Below are 25,306 nucleotides of genomic sequence, written 5' to 3' on the forward strand. Positions count from 1 at the left end.
CTCCATACAGTAGTGCCGCAGAGTTGGAAATGTCCATTTTTCATGCTGGATACATTTAAGGGAGTGAGGCTGGTAAATAAACAGAACCAAGAGGTACAGGACTCTGGGTATCTGAAAGTTATCCAACACATATAATAATTATGCATTTTTTATCAAAAAACACAATAAAAGATTGAGAGCTCATCCAAAGCAGAGACATTTTCTCTTGTTACTCACATCAGTAGTTGGAGCAAGTAAACCCATCTGTTTCAGCAAATCTATGTCCAAGTAACGCACGGAGTACAATTTGCTGCTGAAGTTTCAGTCTCTCTGAAAAGGTAAAAATACAGTCCTTTAACTAATCAAACACCCTGGGTCATTATACATTTTTTACAAGAAGACCCCTCTCGCCACCCTTCCTATTTCAGCCAAATTTCACTTTGAGTAGATACATTTTCCAGTCTGCATGCTCTCTAGTTTTAATGAGATGCTTTGAGCGGGACTCAGCTAGAGATTAAAACATAAGAATCTAGGTGTGGTGGCTATCTATGCTCCTGCTGTACTCGGTAAAGTCTACAGAGGGTCTCAGCTCACTGCCCCATAGACTTCTACTCTAGGGAGACCTGAATCACTCTTGAAGTGCTACCAGGTGACCCTGTTGACTATAAGTTGACCATGCTGACCAGAGTTTAGACTTCTTCCTCACATATACACGTAGGGTTCTTAATCTGAAACTAAATCTCACTATACATGGCTGAGCAAATTCTCTCCTTTCTAAAACCTGGCAAACAATGTTGCTGACATTGAACTTCCACACTACAAACACACGTTTCCAAATTTCAGTTTGAAGTGGGAAAAAAACAACAAAGCCTTTTTTTTTTTTTTTTAAGGTTACAGAACCACAGAATCACAGAATGGTTGAGATAATAGGAAGGGGCCTCTGGATGTTACTTTGCCCAACCCTCTCTGCTCAAGCAGGGCCACCCAGAGCCAGCTGCCAAGGAACTTGTCCAGACAGCTTTTGATTATGTTCAGGGATGGAGACTCAACAACCTCCCGGGGCAACCTGTGCCAGTGCTTGGTCACCCTCACAGTGAAAAAGTTTTTTCCTGTGGCTCCACATGAAAAAGACTGAAGCAGGCTACTTTCAATGGGAACTTTTAAAGGCAATAAAATTCCTTGACCGAGTATGTGTCAGTGAGCACAACACTGCCATTTGTGACTTAAGATTAAGAACTACAGACCGGTACTGCACCGCTACTCTTGTCCTTTGTGACTTCAAGAATAAGGCTGACCGCACTCATAAATACCCTCACATCTGTGAAGAGATGATCTTCACAGATCTTTATAAATCTATGAAGAGAATTGAGCAAACCACAAGAAAGGCTAGTGGCTGTAGGATAAAAGCAGTACTGGCTTATATAACCAGCTTCATGTGTATTTTAGTATTATTTCTTTTAAACCTAGCAGCCAATAGATTAAGTTTGAACTTGAAAAGTAATTTAGAAAAACTAGAAAAAAAATGCCATCTTCTGAGCTTCATATTTTTACATAGAAAAAAACTGAAAACAAGACTAAGCTTCTTCCTCCAGATTTACACCTGTGGTAGATGAGCATAGCTATATTCACTTCAGTAAGACTCAGCAGAAAATAATAGTTCAAAATCTAGCCTGTGTTTTTAAGCTGTGTAGCTTTCAAATAATATATATATATGTGTTTTAATTCTATTATATGGTGAGAAGATAGAAGACCAGTAATTTAAAAACCAAACAAAAAAACTCCAAACAAACAACAAACAATCATTCAGAGGGCTGACAGAGTGCCTTTAATGGCCTTATAACGTCTGCTAAAGCAATTTAGATATTCAAATGGCAATACCTGTTCCTGGTGCCTAACAGGTACTGCAACAACTATTCTGGGCAGCCCCAGATATTTACATTTTGATTGTTTAAGGCCTTTGATTCTTTCCAACCTACTTTAATTAGCTTGCAGAGACAGGGACAGCTCAAGTCACATGACTTCCATTTGATGTACCATTTCACAAAACCCTTAATCAGCGAAAATCAAGCCAGAAAAGGATATGCTGCGATAAATATTGTACTCTATTGCAAAGCAAATCTTGTAACTTTATACAGAAAAGATGCTGTACATGTTGCATATTTATCACTATAGTGAGAGAAGGATACACCTGAAAGCAGGTGCCATATTTCTCAGCCAAAACAACACTAGGGCACATCTTTGGCACTGTTTTCATGCTCTTATGTTATTACTAAGCAACTGACTATGGCCCTGTCACATACACCAAGAAAACAAGAAGTTTTGCCAGCACATTTCTAATTCAATGGATCGTAACTTTTATCTCCCAGCAAGGATTCGATCTTTGCATGTCCTTTTTCATGGCTACTATTTAAGGCACTGAGTCATGGCAGTATCTCACATGAACCTCAATGTATTTCCTAGATCACAAAAAATTGTTTAAAAATGCAAGAGAGGGTACCAGTGGCTTTTGCAGTAATTGAGGAGTGTGGTTGAGGGGTACACAACATGACCCATGACATCCATGAAGACTGGACCTTACAACATTTCTACATCACTGGTGCTTGACTCTCAGTTTTGTTTTGACATTCGTGGTACTTCAGTGCCATGCTTGAAATTGAGCTGTTGCTTGCCAGTGTATCATCTTAATATACTGTTATAGAAATAAAAAGAATGGTAAAAGAGAGCCATTTTTACTTTCTGATCCCCCCTGCTCTCCAGTCCCCCCTCACACACCACGTGGAGGAAAGGAATACACACATAGAGCTCTTGTGACCAGAAGCTACGGGTTTCCTGGGAGGGTGAGTAAGAGATGTATCTTCCAAACATCTCGTGGACAAGTAGGTAGCAACCTTTTACATAGTGCCTGCATGCCTAAAGAAGCAAGTAAGTTCTGGTGGGTACGTACTCATCTAATGCCCTGCTGTTCCCCAGGAGAACTTGTCAGGGTCTGCTGACTTGCAAAAACTCAGGTGAGAAAAGAGCCAACAGCATCTCTGTGTTGGTCTCAACAACTAAGTATGTAAGTGGCATCAAATCACTTAAGAGAGAAACAAAGCCAGAAGTCTTGCAAAGGCAACAGCTCCTGTAGCCTGTGCGTCAGTGCCACCAGAATTCACAAATAGAGTATTATTCTAGCATCCCAGAATATTACCCAGATCAAAGAGTACTGCATGATAACAGCATTAGAACAGATTAATTCAGTGAGATCAAAGCTTAGTAGTCTGTTTCCAACACTGGATGGTCCATGATGAATGGTCCGTGATGGCTGAACAGGGAAAGCATTTAAGAAACCACACAAGTGCAGAATCACCTTTCTTTCCCCTGTTACCCTTTTCCACCTCTACTACTCCTTGATTTCCTGAGGTGGGCCTATGGATCTTTATTTTTGTAACCTTTTTGAAGCTATTTATATTTTTGGTTTCCAGAGCACCCTGCGACAAAGACTTCCAAATGCAGTTTTGAAAAGCAGTCACTGAAGGACCAGCCAGTAATGGAAGCCAGCAAGCAAAAATCAAGACTGCCTGAGCAACCCAGGAGTAAAGTAACTTTTTTGTTTGGTCTTTGCAATGTTTTTGGAAGGACGAGGTCTCTGATTTTCCTCCTCTGTTTTTCAGCCTCAAAAATAGCACTATCAATGAGCTGCTCTCGGAGGATGTGAATTCTGGTATCTGTCAGTCTCACTCACGGGGTTTTGGAGGAAAGCGTTTCCATAATTGTGTCCTATCTGGATATGCTATGGTGCTCTCTGGTCCTGCACGTCAGGAAGCAGCAAGAGTGAGCTGCTCCACGCAGAAAAGGGAGTTGGGAGCCAAGCATGGTAACAAGGCCAGCAAAGGCAATGGTATCACCAGCAAAAGCCCAGTCTCACCATACTGTGTGAGGTGAGATCCCAGACCACCAGGCAAGTCTGTAATGAGACATCAAGCCTGAGGTCAAGAAATCAGTTCACAAGTCAGGGCCGGGATCTAGTGTGTGGCCAGACACAAGCACACCTGCGACACTGCTATGGTGTGTCTCAGGAGGGATCCAATCTCATTCCCAAGCAGCAGTGGGAAGCCTCTGCAGAACCTTCTTCCAGCTTTTGCTCAAAGAGCCCCAAGACCAGCCAAGGCTTCTCAAATATCTCTTTTTGACCAGAGACCTGCCCTTGAGTGCAGAGGGCCAAACCCCTGGGAGGGGTGTGGGATCACGCTCCAGGCTCTGCCACTGCCATCCCAGAGGCAAGGGAGGCTTTCCTCGATGTCTGTGTTGCTGTATATATTGCAGTTGGTTCTGTGGAAAATCCTTTACAACCTGGGCGACTGACACTTCCTTGTTTAAGTCTCTCCTCTCTGACTTGGCCCTTCATTTGCTCTTTAAAAAAGCTATTGAGCGGATTCAAATTTAGATTATTTGAAATAGCAAGAAGATTCTAAAAGCAGTCCAAGTACAGGAAATCACTGTTGAAGGCCGTAGCTGAACTAGCAATTTCATCTTTAAAATGGATTTATATTCCATCCTCTCAAGACTCCCATCAAAAAAAAAAAATGCCTCAATGCACAAGAGCTGACATCAGGTCAACAGTATAATGTCTTCTTAAGCATCACATTGATGGCACAAGTGTGTTTCCAATGACAGTTTAGCCAACAAAAAATCTCCCTGTTCATGTATTGCCGTAATTCAAAACCTAACCGAAAGTTACACAAATATCTCAACACTCCTCATCACTTAGAATAGTATCTTTGCGAGTTAAGGGCATGTAATTTCAAGACAAAATATGTGCATCAAAGCTAGCTTAAGGGACTAGTACAGGCAATAATGAACTCAAAATGACTACTCATAGGATTAAACACTGTATCCAGGAACCAGCAATTTTAACCTCAGTAACTGTAGAGTAACCCCAGTTTGCTAAGTCAGTTACTTAAATAATTTGCACAAACAAACAGCCACTATTCCTTAATTACTAGCACAGTTTTAATAGCAAAGGTGTAAAACTGTGGAGACTTCATTAATCTTAAAAAAAAAGTTGCTACAGAATATTTACTAGGTTCTCCTCCAGTACTATAAATTCATTCTGCCTGCAAATTGAGCTTGGAAGAACACTGACTATTAAAGCTATGATCATTCCAAATTTGCCTGTTGCTTTGAAAGAATTTAAGATGCAAGCTGTGAAAATGGAGAGAGATGTAATAAACTCTAGGTCTGATATAGGGAGGTCAGCTTCATGATGGCTTTTCGTTGGCAGTCTTGCATACAAATTTAAGAGGGATGGGAAGAGGCTCTGGATCAGTTTTTCACTTTGATTAATGCAGGTGGTATGGTGGTGGTGTTCACAACGATCATTTAAGCAAGCAGTAGAAAAGCTTGTAGAGAGACAAGTGAACTGTCTTGAACTTGACAGCCACTGATGAGAATCAGAGATGATGCAAAAAGCTTGGAAAGAAGGAGACAAGACTGCAGTAGAGAGAGACATTTACAAGTTTTTGCGGTAAGGATCATTGTTAAATTATCGTCTTAGGAATTAGTTCATTGAGAATGGAAAAAACAAAGGGATAGAGAAGGAAGTTCCAGGACATCTCTTGGACACTTAGCAGGGAGGGAATGAATGGAGAGAGGGAAGGAGAAAGGATTCCTCTGAAGGACACATTGAAGAAGCAATCAATCACAGAGTGAAGAAGCAAAGAAACACAGTCACGGGTGAAAGCAACATGGGAGTCAAGCAGATCCTTTATTTCCCCGTAGCTTTGAAGGAAACTGGCCTCTCAAGAAATCTGAAGTCAAATGCTGATTTTGAGCTTAGGTGCATAAGTGAGGCTTTGAGAACGCTTTTAATAGAGCAGACTGAGTGTGGCGGTGTGCTCCCCACCTCCACTGGATCTGTATTTCATGTAATCCTGATCAAGAGATAACCACCAGTGGCGATCGTAATGGATGTGTCTGGTTGTGATGGCTGCATCCATCTCAAAGTGGATTCGGGGAACACAGATAACAATACACTAGCCAAGGGCTAATTTGAACAATGCGCCCACCTAACCACAGCGCTGGTCAATGTCTGACTCAAACCAAATTTGGAAGAAGATAATATCTGTAGTCGGTTTGCAAATATGACTTTGAGTCAATTATCTTACTCCATAAATAGCGGACAGCCCAGGGCCTGTTGAGCTCTCCTGCACGGCAGCGGGCTGCATGCCAGGATCTCCCCTTGAGTAGGGACGCCTCTCAAGGCAACTCCTCAAGGTGGAGAGATTCCTTGCCACAGCATATTCTCGGTAAGTGATTAATAGCATGCTAAACTTTGAAATCTTAGCTAAGTGATATAAAGGATTGATTGCGCACATATAATCCTGTACACATAAACCATTAACCAAGTCTTGGACTAAGTCTGGATCCAGCCGCACATAGATTCCTCTCTGAGAAGGAGTGTAGAACTCAAGGGGGTCTTTTCTGAACCTTGTGACTCAGCGGGAGGGTCTCCCTGACAGTTTTGCCTGACCCTGTCCTCTAGGCAGTAAATATCAAGTGAACCTTGCCATCAAATCTTGTTAAAGCACTGTCGCATTTACTATCAAACTTTGTTAAATCGCTGTTTTACATCAATAAGCATACTGCTACCTCTCTCTTGCGAGTGAAGTGCGTCACTCCATCCTCAACACTGAGACACAGAACTCGCTTCAGTTTTAGTGCAAAAACCAAAGTTTGCCTGAATTGGTTCATTATGATTCTTTCATATGTTGCTTTTCTCCTTCCTTCTACAGCTGTGTAATGTATGGTAGTAAGAAAACTGTCCCCATTAGATCTATTCACTCCACAACAACAAGACATACAGTTAACATGAATGAGCTACAAAATAATGAACTTGTAAAATCTATGGAAGCAAGAAGTCAATTTTTTTAATTTGCTGAGGAATAGACTACAGAAGCATTTAACCAGTTTCCTGTAGATTCTGTCCTTTTCTCAGCATGTCTGGAAGCACAGGCTCTTCCCTGACACCTCAGGAGAGAGAAGCTGCCAAGCATGACTCTGCCTCCGCTGCTGCAGCTACACCCACTCCTGTGATCTGTGGCAGCATCAGGGAGCAGCAGTCTCCCTCTTTTCTCCCTCTGAACCCGTGTGTATGTCCACCAGTCCATGTTGCTGCCAGGGGCTAACCTGAGCTCCATCACCCTGAAATCTGGAGGGGACACAATGAATTCCTCCTTAAGGCATGTCCACCTTTGTTGATAGCCCCAGTTGTGGGGTCTCCTTTTAATACAATGCACTTAAGAAACTGTCACTGTTGTTTCCATCAGATATGTGTACATGTACGTAACTTTTATGAACTACCTTCCTTTCTAGAGATGGTAAGTTATCTGCCTCTGGTGTCTTTCAGTCTGGTGTTTTGGATCCTTAATGGTGTTCCCATACAGGAGCTCTGTTCACGTCCCCATAAGTGCCAGTCTGGACTGATTTCCTTTCCTCAGCAAATTCCAGTCACTCCCTCTAGAATGATCTCCAAATCTTCCCATGATCTCTCTCTGGCAGTTGGCTGCAGTCCAGATCCTTCTGGAAGCTGATGTCTCATTAAGGACACTTCCTTAAGCGCAGGTTTGTGACTAAGCTATGGCAAAAGGGGAAATAATTTTACTTTCTGTTTTCACCCTTTACTTAACAAGATGCTGTATATATAGATTTCTGTCTCTATACCAACTCCTGCAATATTTTAGTGCTCTTTCACATTTAGCAGTAATATAAAATAGCAGCTGCTCAGTTCAGTGCTCCAGCAGTATTTCTATTACTCCCAGTGTCTGATCCAGCTATTCTAAAGTTAGTTTGTGTATCTCAACGTTGTGCCTCTGCCTGCCTTTAGACTATAGGCTTCTCAGTGCTGGCTGCATTTGTCCAGTCCCCGGCCAAAGATCCTCCCTCACCCACCACAACTGTTCTGAGACCCAGCGGTAACTTCTGCACTAAATCTAAATGTGGGTTTTCTCCTGTGTCACCCGGAGTGTCTCAGGCTTAGAAATGTTTATTATACTGTCCTAGGAGAGAAATTTAATGTGTCTAGCTACTCCTGAGTTTTGCAGGATCATTTTCCAAATCCAGGGAGGCATATGCACAACACAGCGACTCAAACAGAAGCAGCAACCAGTGCTCCAAATTTTGGCTTCACTTCATCTCATTACAAAAAGCAGCTCATGTCCTGCTGTGGAGGAGGTGCAGGATTATGCAGGAGGTCAGACTCCATCATTCTGCTGATCCCTTCTGTCCTTTACTGTCTAAAAATAAGTTTTCAAAGCTCTTCTTAGGTCTAATGGAGACTTCATAAGAAATTCTTAAACTGAGATCCATTGCTGGATTCAAGCGAGCAGCTGAATGGACCCATCTGCAAGTCAAGGCTCTGATCCAGTAGAGATATACATTCTTGTTCACTTTACTAGCAGGTTTTTAAATTGTAAATATTGATGCTTGAATCTGCACTTCCCGCAATTTCTTTTAAGTGCCTTTCACAAAGGATGACTAATACTCAGTACTCAGCTTTCTACAGGAGTTGGTGGTCACAAAAGGTGCAAAGCAATATTTCAGCAAATTTCCTTGTCCTCCTGCACTTCAGTGGGGTTGTTGGCTGTTGCTTTTGAACATTTGATATCCATCAGCAGCACAGGCGATACTACCAGTTTCTTCTTAAATCCTTAAGCTAATAATTCATCACATAATAGGAAGCTAGCATAAGAAGATGCAAAATGGCAAAAAAAACATTTTGGGAAATATCTAATTCCTGAGATGACAGAGGATGGATTAACTTTTTTTTCTAACCAAAAATCACATATTTCTATTTTCACATTATTTTCATAGCTGCTGCTGAACATGCTTATGGCAATTTCCACTTAAAAGAATAACCATGATTTTTGGGGACCTGTCCTGTATTAAAATGCTTGGGCCTAGCAATATCTGGTATCTGAGCAATACAATATTACATAAAATTCTTGGATTTTAATAACTTTTCTGGATATGGATCAGTTAATAAACTTTGCTTCACCAACCACCTAACAGATATCCAGCTACGACTGCTTAATGAATGTTTCCCTGAAATGAAATCTGGAACATTTCAGACTATCAGACTGAGGGAAAAAAATAATTCTCTGTGAGAAAAATCCCATGTTGTGGACTCGGTTCTACATAGCTGAAGTTCACTTTATTTCCACTGGCAGCATTTTCACCTTTGAAAATTTTCTTATACAGCATTGTGCTAGTCTTTTATGTTCACAGTGATCACTGCAGCATCTGCCAAAATGGGTTGATAGAAGTCGAAGGCCAACCGTTCCCACGCAGTCCAACTTCCATAAGTGCTGCATCCCTTCTGGCCCTATAGGTTCTGCAGGGAGCGGTAGGCATGCAGCCTTTCCCAGGGGAAGGCTTGAAATGCTTCAAAATTATCAGTTAGGACTAAAAGACTGCACACTTTGAAGTGTGCAAAGATGAGTGGGCCCAACTGAAAATGTTAAGCCCTCTCCCTGCTATAGGGTGCAAAGCACGGAGCTGCACCCTTGCGATGAAAGCCGTACAGTCTGTGCCAGGCAGCTGCCGCTCACTGCCCTCAGGTGCAGCGTATTTACTGTGTCAGGTGCATGAAGCCACCAACCGTAGGAACTATGCATCAGCTGGAAGGTGTGCAAGATGCTCTGGAGAAGACCGTGACACCTTGGGCTGCCACGCTCCCATCTTTGCTTCCAGGAGGGTGGCTTCTGGGAAGACTGGAGACTGAAGGCCCGTAGCCCACAGCTGTGCTCCACTGGCATCCCGCCCAGGGGAGCAAGCCCCAGGGCTTGAGCTTACATTACAAACCTGACACAGAGAGATGCCAGCCAGTCCTAGTAGGAAGCCAAGCTGGACCAGCACGGGCTTGCTTTGCAGTCCCATTGTACAGCCCTCAGCTCAAGCCAATAAATCATCTTCCTCTTTCCCATCTTAACACTTTTATAGCCCCTGCTACAGACACCGCCTCATAAGATTATCACAAAAAATAATATTTGTGATGATAGTGGAGTTGAATCAGCAGTGAGTGCAACTCTGGGACTGAGCTGATGAACAGTGCATCACTGACTGCGGAGAGGCAGCCACAGCTACAGCAATGTGACGTCGGGGATGGTGGTTCCTATGATAAACAACATACCACTTCCTTGCTGCTTCCACCGAAGCGTCGTGTAAGAGCACTACTGATCAACTGCAAGTAAATGGCATAATAGTTGCCATCCTGCTAATTTATTGGGGTTTATCAAGAAAATAGCAGCAGTGGATGTGGAAGAACTATTAGCAAATGTGCAAATGGATTTTGCTTTATTATTGCCAGGACATCCTAATGCATTGGTAATGGGACGGTGGCAGACAGCCCCACTGTTTTTCCAAAATGATAAATCTGAACAGTTCGGCCAAGCCAATAGTATACATTTCTCTTGAGTTCACGAACTGGCTTTTGATGGAAGAACACACAGACAGGCAAAGGAGGAAAAAAACACAAATACATACACAAAGTTGAAGCTAAGACATCCTATTTAGGGATTGGCTTCATTTTTATGGCACAAGTGAAAAGATACCAAAAATGACCTTTTCAGTAAGCAGATACCTTTCAATCTTGTCAGTTCAACATGACTGTGGATATTGCAGCTGCTGGACTGAACTACAAAATGTCAAAAACATCAGCCACAGATGAACCCTCACTGGTATATATGCTTGGGTTGCAGTGTCATTTTTGCAAAAGAAACAAAACAGAACAAAACTTGCTATTTTATCACAGAATCACATACCAGCTGAGGCAGGAAGGCAGCTCGGGAGATCGTCTAGTCCAGCCCCCTGCTCAGAGCAGGGTCAGTGAGAGCAGGCTGCCCAGGGCCATGTCCAGTTGCATTTTGAGTATCTCCAAGGATAGAGACTCCACAACCTCTCTGGGCAACCTGTGCCAGTGTTTGATCAGCCTTAGAGTAAATGTTTAAGCGCAATTTCCTGTATTTCAAATTGTGCCCACCTGCCTCTTGCCCCGTCACTGGGCACTACAGTCTGGCTCTATCGTCTTTACTCCCCTCCATCCCAACCCAATCAAGTATTTATGCAACTGGGTAAGATTCCCCTGAGTCTTCTCCAGGCTGAACAGTCCCAATTTTCTCAACCTCTTCTCATATGACAAATGCTCCAGTCCCTTAATCTTCTTTGTGGCCCTTCACTGGACTTGCTCCAGTACATTCATGTCTCTCTTGTGCTGGGCGGCCCACCACTGGACCCAGCACTCCCGATGTGTCTCACCAGTGCTAAGTGGAGGGGAAGGATCACCTCCCTCCATCTGGTGACACCCCGCCTGCCACAGCCCAGGGTGCTGTTGGCCACCTTTGCTGCAAGGATTCATTGCTCACTCATGTTCAACTTTGTGTTCACCAGAAGCCCAGGTTTTTCTGCACAGCTGCTTTCCAGTTGGTCTGCCCCAGCCTGTACTGGTGCAAGAGGTTATTCCTCCTCAGGTGCAGGACTTAGCATTTACCTTTGCTGAATTGCAGGAGATTCTTCTAGGCCCATTTCTCCAGCCTGTCAAGGTCCCCCTAAATGGTGGTACACCCACCTGGTGTTATCAGCCACTCCACTCCATATTGTGTCATCCGGAACCTTGTTGAGGGTGCACTCTGTCCCATCCTCCAGGTTGTTAATGAGGACGTTAAACAATACCAACCCTTGGGTCATACAATTAGTGATTGGCCTCCAGCTGGACCTCATGCCACTAACCACAACCCTTCAAATCTGCCAGTTCAGCCAGTTTTTATTCCACCTCGCTGTCCATTTATGTAGTCCGTATTTCACCAGTTTTGTCTATGAAGATGTTACGGGAGACAGTGCCAAAAGCCTCGCTCAGGTCAAGATAAACTTCATCCGCTGCTCTCCACTCATCCACCAAGCCAGCCATCTCATCATAGATGCTTATCAGATGGGTCAGGAATGATGTCCCATGGATTCGTAAATCTTATAAATCCATGCTGACTACTCCCAATCACCTTGTCCTTAACATGTTTGGAAATAGTTTCCAGGTTTATTTGTTCCATCACCTTCCCAACCATCAAGATGATGGTGACAAGGCTGAAGTTCTTGGACCTTCTTTCTTGAAAATAGGGTGGCATTTGCTTTCTTCCAGTCCTCAGGAACCTCCCCTGCTTGCCATGACCTTTCAAAGACAACCAAGAGCAGCCTCACAATGACATCAGTCAGCTCCCTCAGCACTCATGGGCACAACCCCTCAGGTCCCATGTGCCAAAAGAGAATGCAAAACTTGTCATTCCTTGATGAAAACTTGATTAAGTTCAGGAAGGCCTCTAGCAGGAAAAACTGTTCTTAAATGGGAAACAACACATGAAAACCCAGTCTGGAGGAGAAACTTCATACTGGGCTGCCCATGGTTGTCTTTATCTTCAGGATGAGGTTTGTCTCATCACTTTTGGTCACTACTCACCACAACAATATCCATGTACAAAAATATAGTATGTAGGAGAGGGAGAAAGTTTTTCTTCCTTAATGGCCAGCATTTCTAGAAGTTGGAAACTACTCAGCCACCCAGCTAGGAGTGTGAAGGCAGCATCAGAAAGATGGTTGGGGGAGGAGAGCTTTTTCAAATATTCTGGGGCACTATGCTGAGGGCTTTCTTTTATTCCTATACCTAATCTTTTGTCATTCTCAGATAAGACTAGCAAACTTTTATATTAGCAAACTATTCAGATGGAAGCCATGTGTGGAAGCCATTCTCAAGCCATTCTCACTGTGCAGAGACTATTGCTCTTAAATGTTGACTTTTTTTTTCGCATGTTTAAGAGACAAGCACTGTATAGAACAATTTCACAAATCTATTTAGTTTAACTTTACCAGTCTTTTTAGTTTAGCTTTGGGATTGAAACACTTCAAGCACCTCAAACAAGTATCACATGGCTTTCTGAAGCCTGCTGCAGAAACCACAATAAAATGCCTATTGTAGAAGCATAATTAAACACACAAGGAAACCATGATTCATTGGGACTGGGACAATTCAATGCCTTCTGAAGACAAGTACTTACTTCTCCCTGATTCACCATTACCTGAAGTATTTCTCTAAGCAGCAGCAAAGTGTCAAAGTCAAGAAGAATTTTAACAGCTCAGCATATGAATTATAGACTTATAGTGAGACACAGCTAACTGAAGCTGCTGGAAGGAAGACGGGACAGACAGGTTTGCTCAGGGATTGAATGCTATAAGCAACTCAGTAGTGTTCGCTGCAGACATACCTGTGCACGCATACAGGAGAGAGGCAACGAAAGCCCATCAAAATGTCTGCGGGGGAAATGTAATTAGTGAGATCTTAAGTTTAAGATGAGAGAAACTTTTACAGATGTAGTGCAGGCTGGAAAGAGGTGTGGAACTATGAGCAAAACTAGACTCCTACTCTGTTCAGAGAAATGGGATTTTGTAGGTGTTTGAAATAACAGATTTGTAGTGAAGAAAAAGCAGGCTCCGTATCAATTTCTTCTCCTAATGAAAAAGCTTGTAAGACCCTGAATAACGATTAAATCCTCAGGTCAGGGGTACACCTATCTGGACAGGAGAGAAATTGAAATGTTATTCTTGCTCAGCCAAGGTGGAAAGAAGATATTCATTGAGCTTAATCAAAAAGTTAATCGAAAGTATTTAAACAAAACCTGGCACAAGAGCTAGAGGCCTTACTGGAGGAGTCTGGGAAACCTGAGGATTGATGAAACCAAAGGACTGAATACCCACAGCTGCAATTTTTGCTGGGGAAAAATATTTGAGGTAAGGTTGAAACCTGGTCTCTGAATTGCTTTTGGTGGTTTTAGGAGGTTTGATTGTGTATTTGCTATTTATAAGAAAGGGACCAGAGTAAATGCTTACATTTTCTGGACAATCTCTAACTTTCTGTCAAGAGCCAAGAAAGGTCACTTCTAAATATCCACTTTAAGTACCAACTAGGTGCCCACGAGGAAGGAGTTCAACTACCTATTTACACAACAGATTTTTGTTCTGTGGCAAAATCCTTGTTATTTAGCACAAAATGCCCCTCAGACGGTATGGATTAGCTTCATTTTTCTTTGGAAGCCTCTCAATGCCTCAGATTTCATGGGTGGTGGATAGCTGTCTATAGTCCAGAGGAAGAGCTACCATGCAGGAAGCACCTTTCAGACAAGAATCACAGAATAGCTGTTTGTGACAGTGGTTCACAGCACACTTGCAGCACATATGAAGTCTCTTCAGAACCAAAAGTTAATTTTTACAAATAAGATAAAACCAGAACTGAATTTTGGGATAATCAGGCAAGAACTCCATTTGATTTTGGAAGAGTCACAAATCAGGCAAAGGTCTGCCCAGCAGCAGAAGCCACTTGCCAGCAGAGTTATCTGCAACGTTTAAGTCTCTGGCAGCAATTTTAACTAATGAATCCATTGTAATTAACTCATTAGCAGTTGTTCCAATGACTTTACCACCCTAAGCCTCTGAGGCTCCAGAAAGCTAGCTATTTTAGAGGCTGTAAATTTTGCTAAAGTGTGGGAGACATTTGCACAAGGCTTTCCTCAGTCAACAGAAGTGTGTTCAACTGTCTTCCACTTCTTGTAAAAACATAACCTTTGTGGCAACCCTTCCTGGCAGAACAACATCCTACAGTGCTATTCCATGGCTACTCAGACTATGTAGCAAGGCCAGCAATAAACACACATCCATTTATGCTTAACAGTCAGGTCTTCCTTTACTTTGGGGGCTAAAACAAAACCTCCTACAGCTACAGTTGCGTTAGGGACTATAGCAGCTGGCAGTGCTGACTTTGCGCAGCAAAGAACAATAGATGTATAACACACAAAGGTCATTACTGTGACAGAGCGGGACCTGCTCTAACAAGTTATGAATATGTAATACAAAATGGAGTTTGACAGGTGTTTTCGGTTCTCCAGGTTGTAGTCCTACAGGATGTGGAAAGTCGTACTCTTAACTGGGTCTCGCAAAAGCTACCTAAACCCACTGCTGTGCCACACCAAGCCCCGCGTCGGTCGATGCTGCTCCTTGGCCAGGAGTGCTGGAGCCCACGGCTCCCCTGCGGAGGGTGGCAGGCAGGAGCACCTCGTCCAAGTCCACACTGCACACCTTCGGGCACTGAGTCGGGACCGGCCACTGTGTGGCCAACTATACAGCACCCACTGTCACCCTCACTTAGACCTCACCCAAATTCTCTGTATATGCCATGTACAACCCCAAAATGCTGGACAGACGACACTAGCCTCGATGTACAAGTGAGACTCTCGGGTGGGACCAGAGGAAGTCCTTCCAACCTGGGCAGCCCTCAGAGCTCCCTGCCCCTCTTCATCAGGTGGACATCCTTAACAGTAAAAACATTGTGGGAAAAGACGGGGAAAAGCCACTCCACACCGGGAACCAGCTCTGCTTTCCATCCTTATCTGTTCAGAAAACATTCTTGCCAGTATGCCCCAAGTACAACACGTGCAATTCCTAGCCCTCCCAAGGCTGGGCTCCCTGCAGATCCCCATTCCCATGGGGTGTGCTCTGTTGCGAGTCTCTCTAGCACACACGTGTGTGTTATGCCACCATCCCTGTCGACTCTGCTTCTACCGGTTGTGCCACAGTCCTCAGCATGGAGGAGCAGGGGGTCACAGAGACACTGTGACATGTTTTCCTGTGTGATTGATTCTAACCCATACAACAGTTCCCTCAGTACATATGCCTAGTACAATCCTTTGCACTCTAAGGCAGAGGATCTGGACAGACTTGTTGCTTTGAGAATAACAACACATGTTTGAGCACTTAATAAGTTTTCTTGTCTCAGATGCTCGATGCAGAATAATCTGCATTTTATTTTAAAATATTGAGAGAAACAGAACACATTTTATGAATGATCTGTCATCATCTTCCAGTTTGGCAGATTGCACATGTAGCTGGGTCATGGTTTCAAGAGTTTCATCACAGTTCAGTAGTAGTTAATCATTTTCCAATGAAGGCTAGGATTCTTAGACACTCACAACACACCAGGCATCAGAACTGCGGGGGGTAGAAAAACACAAAACCAACTAATTCTGAAAGACTTCAGTGAGGATCATGAGAACTTGCAGTCCAGCCAGTGCCTGCCCAAGTCTGGCTACAGCTAAAAACAAGCACCCTGGGGTGCTGCTCCATTTCTTTTAAATCTGAACCCTGGTGACCCTAAAAGAGACATGGGGGAGGAAAGGCCAGCTCTGTTACACAGGCTGGGAGGAACGGGACAGCCCAGTCAGGACACACCTGGGGTGCTGGTCTGCCTTTGTTTAGCTCTGCCTACGGCCACATTTTGGCTGCAGTAGGGATTACAACGCCTAGTGCACCAAAAACATGGCTCCTCCATGCTGAGAGAATGTAAGATCTCTCAGGCCAAACACCCTCCCAGACAGCGTCGAGGACAGCAGGCAGCTCAGCCGCAGCCCAAATGCACTTGGAAGAGCTCGAGGTGCCAAATCTCCCGTGATCTGCCGGCAGAGCAGCAGCTCTGTGTTGGCAGATATGAGCCCTTCAGAAAGATAACCTTCCACCACTCGCGTGGCCCTAGCACTAGCTGGCTGCCCACATCGTGGGAGACAGGACAGACGACCCCAGAAGAGAGTAAAAAGCAGCAGCAAGTGACAAGTAAGACACGACCTCACCGCAGCTCTGTCAGAGTGTGCCAGACAGGTAAGGATACGGCTCTCAAACAGCTACCTCGAACCTCTGGTGTAGCTGATAGCTGAGGTAGTTGTCCTCACATCCTCAGCTTATTTTCATACGCAAATCTGGCCTCATCTTGTGTGTTCGATTAATAACCCTTGCTACTGCTACTGATGTCCTCTTCAGCAGATAAGGACTATGCACTTGCCACGACCAACTGGTACAAACCTAGTCTTTCTCCAACTGCCACATTCTGGTTTTAAAAGGAGAGAAAGACTAAATTTGAAGCTTAATTATTTAAAATAAAATTGTTTCCTTGCTTAAGAGTTAGCAATGTGATTTAAAAGTTGGGGACTGACATTTAAAAGTGTAGCGGTGAGTCAGATTTAAATCCAGGCTGTGCCAAAAGGGTGCAGTTGAGAACAGAGTGAAACGCGAATGTAAACTCTCTGGAGCTTTAATCCTGATTGCAATATTACTGACAAAACTCAGCCCCGAACTGACCCAGATTCATCTTGCCTAGCTTTTTAAACATAGATGTGACACCCCATTTAGAAGCTGTTGTCCTACACACCATCTGTAGTTTATGGAGAAAAATCAGGACCTCTGGGGGAAATCAGACTGATCTGAACCCCAGATCTCAACTGCCTGCTGGCACTTCACGGCTCCAGTATTCCCTTCCCTTTTAAAAGAAACCTCCTGACTGCATCACCCCTTACATCTGTGAGCTGTAGGAGTCAGGCTGCTCACGAAAATCTGCTTCAGGCACCAAAACAACTAGAACTTACCCCCTCTACTCAACTTTCATAGCTTGCTGTCTTGCCTGCTCTGTTATTCTTCTATAATGACCGCTAAGGATTCCTGTGGGTTTATGAGCATGGCCCAGCAGGTGCCGTTCTGCACACAAGACAGGTATTGCTCATATCTATGCTGCTGCATTAGGGTGTGGAGTTTATAGAGCTACCTGGAACACACCTCCTGGTATGAGGTGGTTTTGAGCACCCACGGTCACAGGACTCCAAATGAAGCCTCATGAGCCTTGTACTAACACCCTAATAACTCCCAGTTTGTGGTGGCCTCCATGGCCACCAGGGACACTGCTGTGCTGCCCGTGAGGACCCACGCTCCTCTTCTGAAAAGCTGCCCCAGCCTGTACTGCCGTATGGGGTGATCCCATCCCGGGTGCTGGACTTTGCCATTTTGGCCAGCCTGCTGGGGTGCCTCTGAGCAGCAGCCCTGTCCTCCAGCCTGTCAACCACTCCCCCAGCCTGGTGTCATCCAGGGAGGGCTCTGGCTCCCTTTACCATCCTCTAATACATCCTTCCAGGCATTTCAAAAGGAAAAAAAGTCCCACCTCTTCTTCTTTTTGTCTCTTCCTGAAGCCTGAATGATCCCATACAAGGGGGATCGTTACAGTGAAATAACAAAGTATGTGTGACAGAGACAGATTATTGTGAGACTGCATTGATGAAGCTCAGAAAAAGGAATTGAAGAGAAAAACTTTCAGTATTCTTGTGTTTTAAGCACACACAGACAATGCAAGATTCCTATCTGCCTTTAACGTACATAAATTTTTACTGGTTTTATTTGCTGAAAACAAAGCATAATGTTCAGTACCACAGCACAATGCTAGGGATCTGCAAGTTCTATAGTGACTGGATAGATTAATAAAATAAAAAATGCAGTTTAAAATCAACCAAATAATATAAAATAACTTCTCTGAGGGCAAAGAACCAGAACAGTCTACAAGGCTGATGGACTGTTGAAGAAAAAGACTCAAGAGTTCTTTCGGTAAAGTTATCTAATCCTTCAAGCTGTAATAAGTTGGTATTTAAAAATACACGTTGTACTATGCTTAGCCTGGAAATCAAGAGAAATGATACCACTAATGTAACAAAATAAATAAACAATTTGATTCTACTATCAAAAAGCTCTGCTCATTTTACAATCTTTTCAATAGGAAAAAATATCATTTCCTGGAGTGAACTCAAGGTGAAGAGGGATTAAAGTGATAACATTCAAAAGAAGTGGCATTTGTTTATATCATCTAAGATAGGTTGGGATTAATGAGACAGAAGAAAATATCAAGATGACTTAATGCAAGCTGTGGAAAATTTTAAGGTGCCCTTTCATGCTGAAGAGCAATGCTAAAATAGCACTTTCTAGTTCCATATTTCTCACCTTTCACTAATTTTCCCTCAAAATTCTCCAAGTTTATAAGTCGTTACTGTTTCAAAATGACCAGGCTTGCAAAGCAGCTTATTTTTTTAAAAGGGGTACTGTCTAGTTCCAGTATCCCAACAGGAAATTAAGATTCTGCAATCACAGTTTGCATCTAGAGCTAAGAAAGCATTAGCTGTCCCCATCCGATAAACCAGCTTCCCAGCTGGGGGAAACTGAGACGCTCAGAAGGTCTTCAAGGACTGTTTGGTTTTGATTTTTCCCCACAAAAGACAGTAGGCCAATCAACAAAACACACCCACATTACATATAGGAAATCTAATTGCAGGCACCTCATTGGTATTGAGAATAGCAGGGATTTGAACACAGGTGTCACAGGGCAGTGCCCTAAGTGCAATGACATACTGATATTAGGAGCAATTTGTAAGAAGTGGCCTGTGTGCTGGGAACAGCCGCAGCGTACCCCCATATTGCACAGATGCTTCGGCAGGACCTGCTGCAGCCACCTGCCTGCAGTTCACGGGGTTAGAAGCGCAGCAGGGTTGGGAACAGGAGACCAGGGTCAGGCTCCAGATTTTGAGGATAGAGCTGCACAGGAAGAGATTGGTTTCCTTAGAGTAAAGAGAAGAAAGTCAGAGGGATGCTGGTTGGAAGGCAACTCTGGTGGTCACCCAGACCAGCCTCCTCCTGCCCAAAGCAGGAGTGCTACCAGCACCAGATCAGCTCTGCCGAGGCTTTGCCTAGCTCAGTCTTGAACACCCTGAAGGGCAGAGAGTGCACCACTGCTCTGGGAAACCTGTCCCCAGTGCTGCACCACCCTCCCAGTGACATGGCTTCACCTCACATCCAGTCTGAGCCCTCCAAGCCCCAGTGTGGCCATTTATCACTTGCCATATTATTTGCCTAGACCAAGAAGACTTTGGCTCTGCCATCTCTATAACTGTTCTTTAAGTAGCTATACACTACTATATACTATACCTGCCCTTCGACTTCTTCACTGATTCCCTCAGCCTCTCGCTGTAGTTCAGGTGCTTTTGGCCCCTGAGCATCTTGATGACCCACCGCTGGACCCTCTTCTGTATCTAAAGGGCTGCTACTGCTAGTGTGAGGGATATCCAAACTGGGAAACATGACATTAAGTCACTTCAAGATTTTGCTCCTTTTCTTTCCCTTCCCTGAACTTCTTTTGCAAAACAAGTATATTACTGCAAAGAGCTGCAATGATACAAATTAACCTTTTCTTATAAAAATTAACATGACCTGAAAGCTGGTCCATTGATTCATGACAAAATATGGGTTTATCCTCTTTACTTCAGGTGCCTAACAAAGAAAAATAAAGAAACAAAGAAACATCTAAGCCTAGGCTAGTCCTTTTCCTGATAATCGAAAAAAGCACCTGTAAAGAGCAATTAATCTCCCTTATCTGAGCTGACTTAGCGTGAGAGGCAGCACCTTCTGGAGTTGTCTATTCACTTCACAGCCTACAAATGGAGGGCGACTGACTTAGGCTTAGACATCAAACTTACATTGCTAGTAATGTTTGTTAATAATATGCAAGCTAAACAGACAAGCTAAGTTCCTCTCCTAAATTTGAACTGGTTCTATAAAGCAAGCAGGAGTAAAAATGCAGTTATGTTTTGATAGAACAGTTACAAATCTAAATGCAAAGATGGCATTTAATGGTGCAATTTGCATCACTCTCCAAAGCTAATGTGTAGCCATTACACTTTTTTTAGCACAGTGTAAAATGTACAGTATATGCTTAATTCAAGAGTTTAAAACCTGCAGACTCTGGGAAGTTTAACTACTTTCTTATGACAGTCGACGCCTTAACTCTATCTGCTTACTTCATGCATATCCCCTATGAAATCCCTATATATGATTATAAAAGGAACACATGACATCTCCTAATTTTATTCTCAGTTGCACATTGTTATTTTATAGGGTTTGTCAAAATTATACTCATGAAATGTAGAAATGTAAGCCCTTCTCTACTAGAAAACCACTCCAAAGCCCAAGCTCTAGTGTTGTTCATACCACAGCATCATCACAGCAGTTTTCAGTTATCAGCGTCGCTGTCTTTTTCAAAGTGGACAGCAAGGAGTAAGGGCATTGTGAGGGGTCATGCACATTTCATGAATGTTTTGGCTGGGAGAGGTAGATCAAAAAGCCTTTTGGCAAGGAAAAAGAGGACCCCTAGGAACAGAAACTGTAAGAAAAGGACCTTAGTTAAGAATTTATCCGCCTCCTCTCTCCTGAGTAGAAGCAGGCAGAAAGTGAACTGAAACCTTGGCTTGCCCTCAAGCAGCCAGGAGGTGTGATAGACTGGACCAGACCAAGACAACCAGGAACACACAGACTGAGTGGGCCTGGAAGGGAAGAGGAAGAGGAAGAGGAAGAGGAAGAGCAGTACCTTCATTCCTGTGCAGAAGCAGTCCTTCCTGAAGACATAGCTGTAAGATGCAGTGTCATCTGAAAGCCTTTATGCAAAAGGTCTGATTTCTAGATGAGATGTTTTTCAAAACCTTTCAATCGTGCAGATCGGAGTGCTGCTACAGCATTGGATGACTGATATTGCCGTTCTGTCAAAGAGAAATGAATGGGATCAGTGAAAAAATTTAAATCTTAACTGTGACAGGTTTTTTCCTTCTATAAATGCATCATTTCTTTAAGCTGCTTCTGTTCTCTGTGAAGCTGTTTTTATTTAATTACAGAGTAGAAAATCCAATTGTGCAAAAACCAAAAGATGTTTCCACTCTAAAATAAATTTCAGTTTCAGAAACTAGTCCATACAGTCAGTGCTTCCACGTTTCTCTAGGGGCTGTGCACTCTGGCTGCAATATGTCTTCCAAGATGTATTCCACTTTTTAGCCTGTTGGTAAAGATAGGGGAACGCATTATAGGAATCTTTCACAGTTCATCTCAGATGTGTTCCTTGCATGCTTTAACCAGAGAAGGGAGAACTGTGCTGGTTTGGGCTGGGATAGAGTTAATTTTCTTCATAGCAGCTAGTATGAGGCTCTGGTTTGGATTTGTGCTGGAAACAGTGTTGATAACACCGGGATGTTTTCGTTACTGCTGAGCAGTGCTTACACACAGTCCAGACCTTTTCTGCTCCTCAGCCCACCCCACCAGCGAGGAGGCTGGGGGGGCACAAGGAGTCGGGAGGGGACACAGCCGGGACAGCTGACCCCAACTGACCCGAGGGATATCCCAGACCATGGGACATCATGCTCGGCACATAAAGCTGGGGGAAGAAGAGGGAAGGGGGGGACGATGGGAGCGATTGCGTTTGTCTTCCCAAGTCCCCGTTAGGCGTGCTGGAGCCCTGCTGTCCTGGAGATGGCCGAACACCTGCCTGCCCATGGGAACTGGTGAACGAATTCCCTGTTTTGCTTTGCTTGCGTGCACGGCTTTTGCTTTCCCTATTAAACTGTCTTTATCTCAACCCACAAGTTTTCTCACTTTTACTCTTCCGATTCTCTCCCCCATCCTGCTGGGGGGGAGTGAGCGAGTGGCTGCGTGGGGCTGAGCTGCCGGCTGGGATTTAACCACGACAAGAACATATCCCGAACAGGAACACCTACAAAACAAAGCGGACCGTATGGAATTGCAATTCTATGCTTTTTAACAGAAACACAGTAGTTCTGCCTAAGCCAAAAATGTTCAAAGGAGAAACATATTGATGGGATGAGAAATTCAGGTGTGGCCAAGATCTTACTCAGCCTTGATAAAGTCTGAGCAAGAAAGAGAGGGAAAGAGAGACAAATTCACATTAGCATTGGCACTGAAGATACAGAGGTAAGCTTTGGGAAGAGGAGGCAGGGAGAGATGTACCTATCCTTTAATAACAAAATTTTGGCAAAGATTCATATCCTATAATTTTAGCTATCAACAGACCATCCTCAAGAGAGTGGCGCAAAGCAAGAATTCAAATTTCTTCCACTATGAGAAGCAAAGATTGGTAACACAGGGACCTATATTTGTTGCCTGGAGTTAAAGAGAGGTATTCATCATCTTCTCTCAAAATTAATGGGAGATTTATATTTGGCCTACCAAAGGTATTCTGGTACATAACAGTGAAAAAAATCCAGCAGAGAATTAGTAGTAAAAGTAAAATACCACAAACCTAAGCCCAAGATGTAGAACCTCCCTGTGACATACCCGGCAGTCACGACCTTCAGCTCCAGCACGCTTTGCTTCTACAGCTCCCTTATCTATGTTTCTATATAACGAGTCCAGCTCACAGAAATCTAGTTCACTGAGCACACTTTCAGATCAAAAACCTTATTAAAGGAACAGAATGTGAGGAAGATAGGACCTGGTGATTGACAGTGATTGTATTGGAAATGGGAAAGGCTGCACAGCCCTTTCTGAAATGCAGATTTCCCAGGACTGTGAGAGGTTGGGATCCGATGCTGTGTTTGGCCCATTAAACAGCTTTTTAGGCCAGAAGGTATATCTTCAGAGTCTCACTTCACAGGCCGTAACATTTCACTGTTTAATTCCTTCATTAAAGCAATAAGAGTTCATTGTGCTGTATCGTATCTAGATTAAAAAGGATTTTCACGGAAAAGAAGAATCTATAAAACTCCTAGATAAAGTTATTCCAGCAGTTATTTAGCCTTGCTGTAAAAAATACGCTCCTTTTTGTAGCCTGAATTAATCTGGTTTTACTTTAGAGATGGAGTAGCATCGCACTTTCATTCACTAGATTAAATTGTCATCCCGTATCAGAAATGTCGCTGTGTAGCAACTCTTAAACCACGATAAAGTCATGTGCTAACCTTCTCTTTGGCAAAATAAAAAGATTGAGCTTCTCCACTGTTACTGACAGGCAGCGTGTCCAGACCTCTGACTGTGCTGGAAGGATTTCAGAGGCATTTAAAACATCAGCACCACAACTGGACTCAGACTCCAGCAGCAGTTTCACCAGTACAGAAGTCATATCATACCTACTTACAGACAGTTACTCCTACTGGCTATTTCTTCACCATACATATATAGGTATCCCCTGGTTTCCTTAGTCCCACACTGCACACGGGATGGTTTCCAGAGTCTCCTGACGGCACGATGGCTTTGTTACCTGATACCCAGTTAGGGATGGCAGCTGTGGAAAACAAGGGCCTGAAACACCTGAGTTATCTGATATCTCAGGTGAACACTGTCTTATGGAAAACTACATTGTAGAGTCAGAAATACCTGAGCTAGCTTTTAAAAACTCCGCTCTGACAGCACTGAGCTCTATACAGCTAAATTTATCTTGTTTCTTGGCAGTCTGCAGCATAGACATACTGGGTAAGATTCATCTGGCCAAGTGTAGACATATACATCTGAGCCAGACACCCTTGGCTCCTATATGGACATCTTATCTGAGAGTAGGTGTTTGAAATAGATTACATGAGTCACGCCTTAAAAGAGCCTACTTTTCTCTGCGGATCACACAGGGAACCTAGAATAGCTCAGAGGTAGGCACCTCCAGGCTGTAGTAAAGTTTGCCAAAATGAATCCCACCCACTCTGAGGAGAGAGTAGAGACTCTTGAAAAAACACGGCAGAAATTTTCAGAAGTCCTGTTTTTGCCTTTTCCCTCTTCCTCCTTCCATCAGGCTTGGTATGGAAACACTGAGAGTTTGAGGGAAAATTAAAAAGAAGTTTGGGCGAACTTTTTCACTCAAGATGAACCTTTCTGAGTACTGTATGAGACTATTGGTACTGCTTCACTTCAAACCTTCACATATTTAGAACTTCAAATGAATTTGTTTTATTTAGAAAATCTCTACTGGAAAGTTACACTTTTGCAAATAACTTTCCTTCTTGTTTAAAACTACAGCCTTTTTTATTTCAATATTTTAGTAGTTTCTTCCCTTTTTTCTGTATAATTTAGAGATAGGTCTGGAAAAATCTGAGTGATCACTTCAGTGTTTGCATTATGACACTAATGTAAGTCAGGGGTGATATCATATGAAAGCTGTTGGAAATGTATTTCTTTTTTATTATTCTTAGAGTTGTTACCATGAAAGTCTTACACACCAAAAAAAAAATTATTTAAATGCTCTTTTCATTTGTTTATATAAGGGTCAAGGTATAGAAAGTAACTTACTATTTTCCATTGCGACAACATTTGCACAAGACTTAAATCACATCCACCTTTATGTTCACTAGACGAAGCAGCCAAGAGGCCAATTTCTCCTCTATCAGAGATAGATCAGGAGTACTGTGACCAATTTCAATAGGAACAGCAGTAGAAGCATCTGTTCCTTGTTACTATCCCTACCAATTTCACCTTGGTTATTTCAGAGACTTTCCTGTTTCTCTTTTGATTTTGTCAAGCAATAATAGTTATGCCCAAACTGTGCTTGGGGACTACATACTAGATACTGCATGAACTCAATAACTATTACTGCAGTTGATCTTCATTTCTCTGAAGACATTAATAATTACAGTACATATTG

The 25,306-nt window shown here is 43.2% G+C and overlaps 1 long non-coding RNA gene across 1 annotated transcript in view; it reads right to left on the reverse strand.

The window, feature by feature from the left end:
• Window positions 1-230: 230 nt before the first annotated feature.
• Window positions 231-25,306, reverse strand: part of LOC128145036 (uncharacterized) — a 57,914-nt gene continuing 32,838 nt past the window's right edge. Inside the window, exons 3-4 of the long non-coding RNA XR_008236311.1 lie at window positions 21,266-21,434; window positions 231-309 (exon numbers count right to left, since the gene is read on the reverse strand). This is a non-coding gene — a long non-coding RNA (uncharacterized LOC128145036). The remainder of the gene's footprint in view (window positions 310-21,265; window positions 21,435-25,306) is intronic.

This window comes from Harpia harpyja, chromosome 8 (assembly GCF_026419915.1).
Source record: "Harpia harpyja isolate bHarHar1 chromosome 8, bHarHar1 primary haplotype, whole genome shotgun sequence".
Taxonomy (NCBI): domain Eukaryota; kingdom Metazoa; phylum Chordata; class Aves; order Accipitriformes; family Accipitridae; genus Harpia; species Harpia harpyja.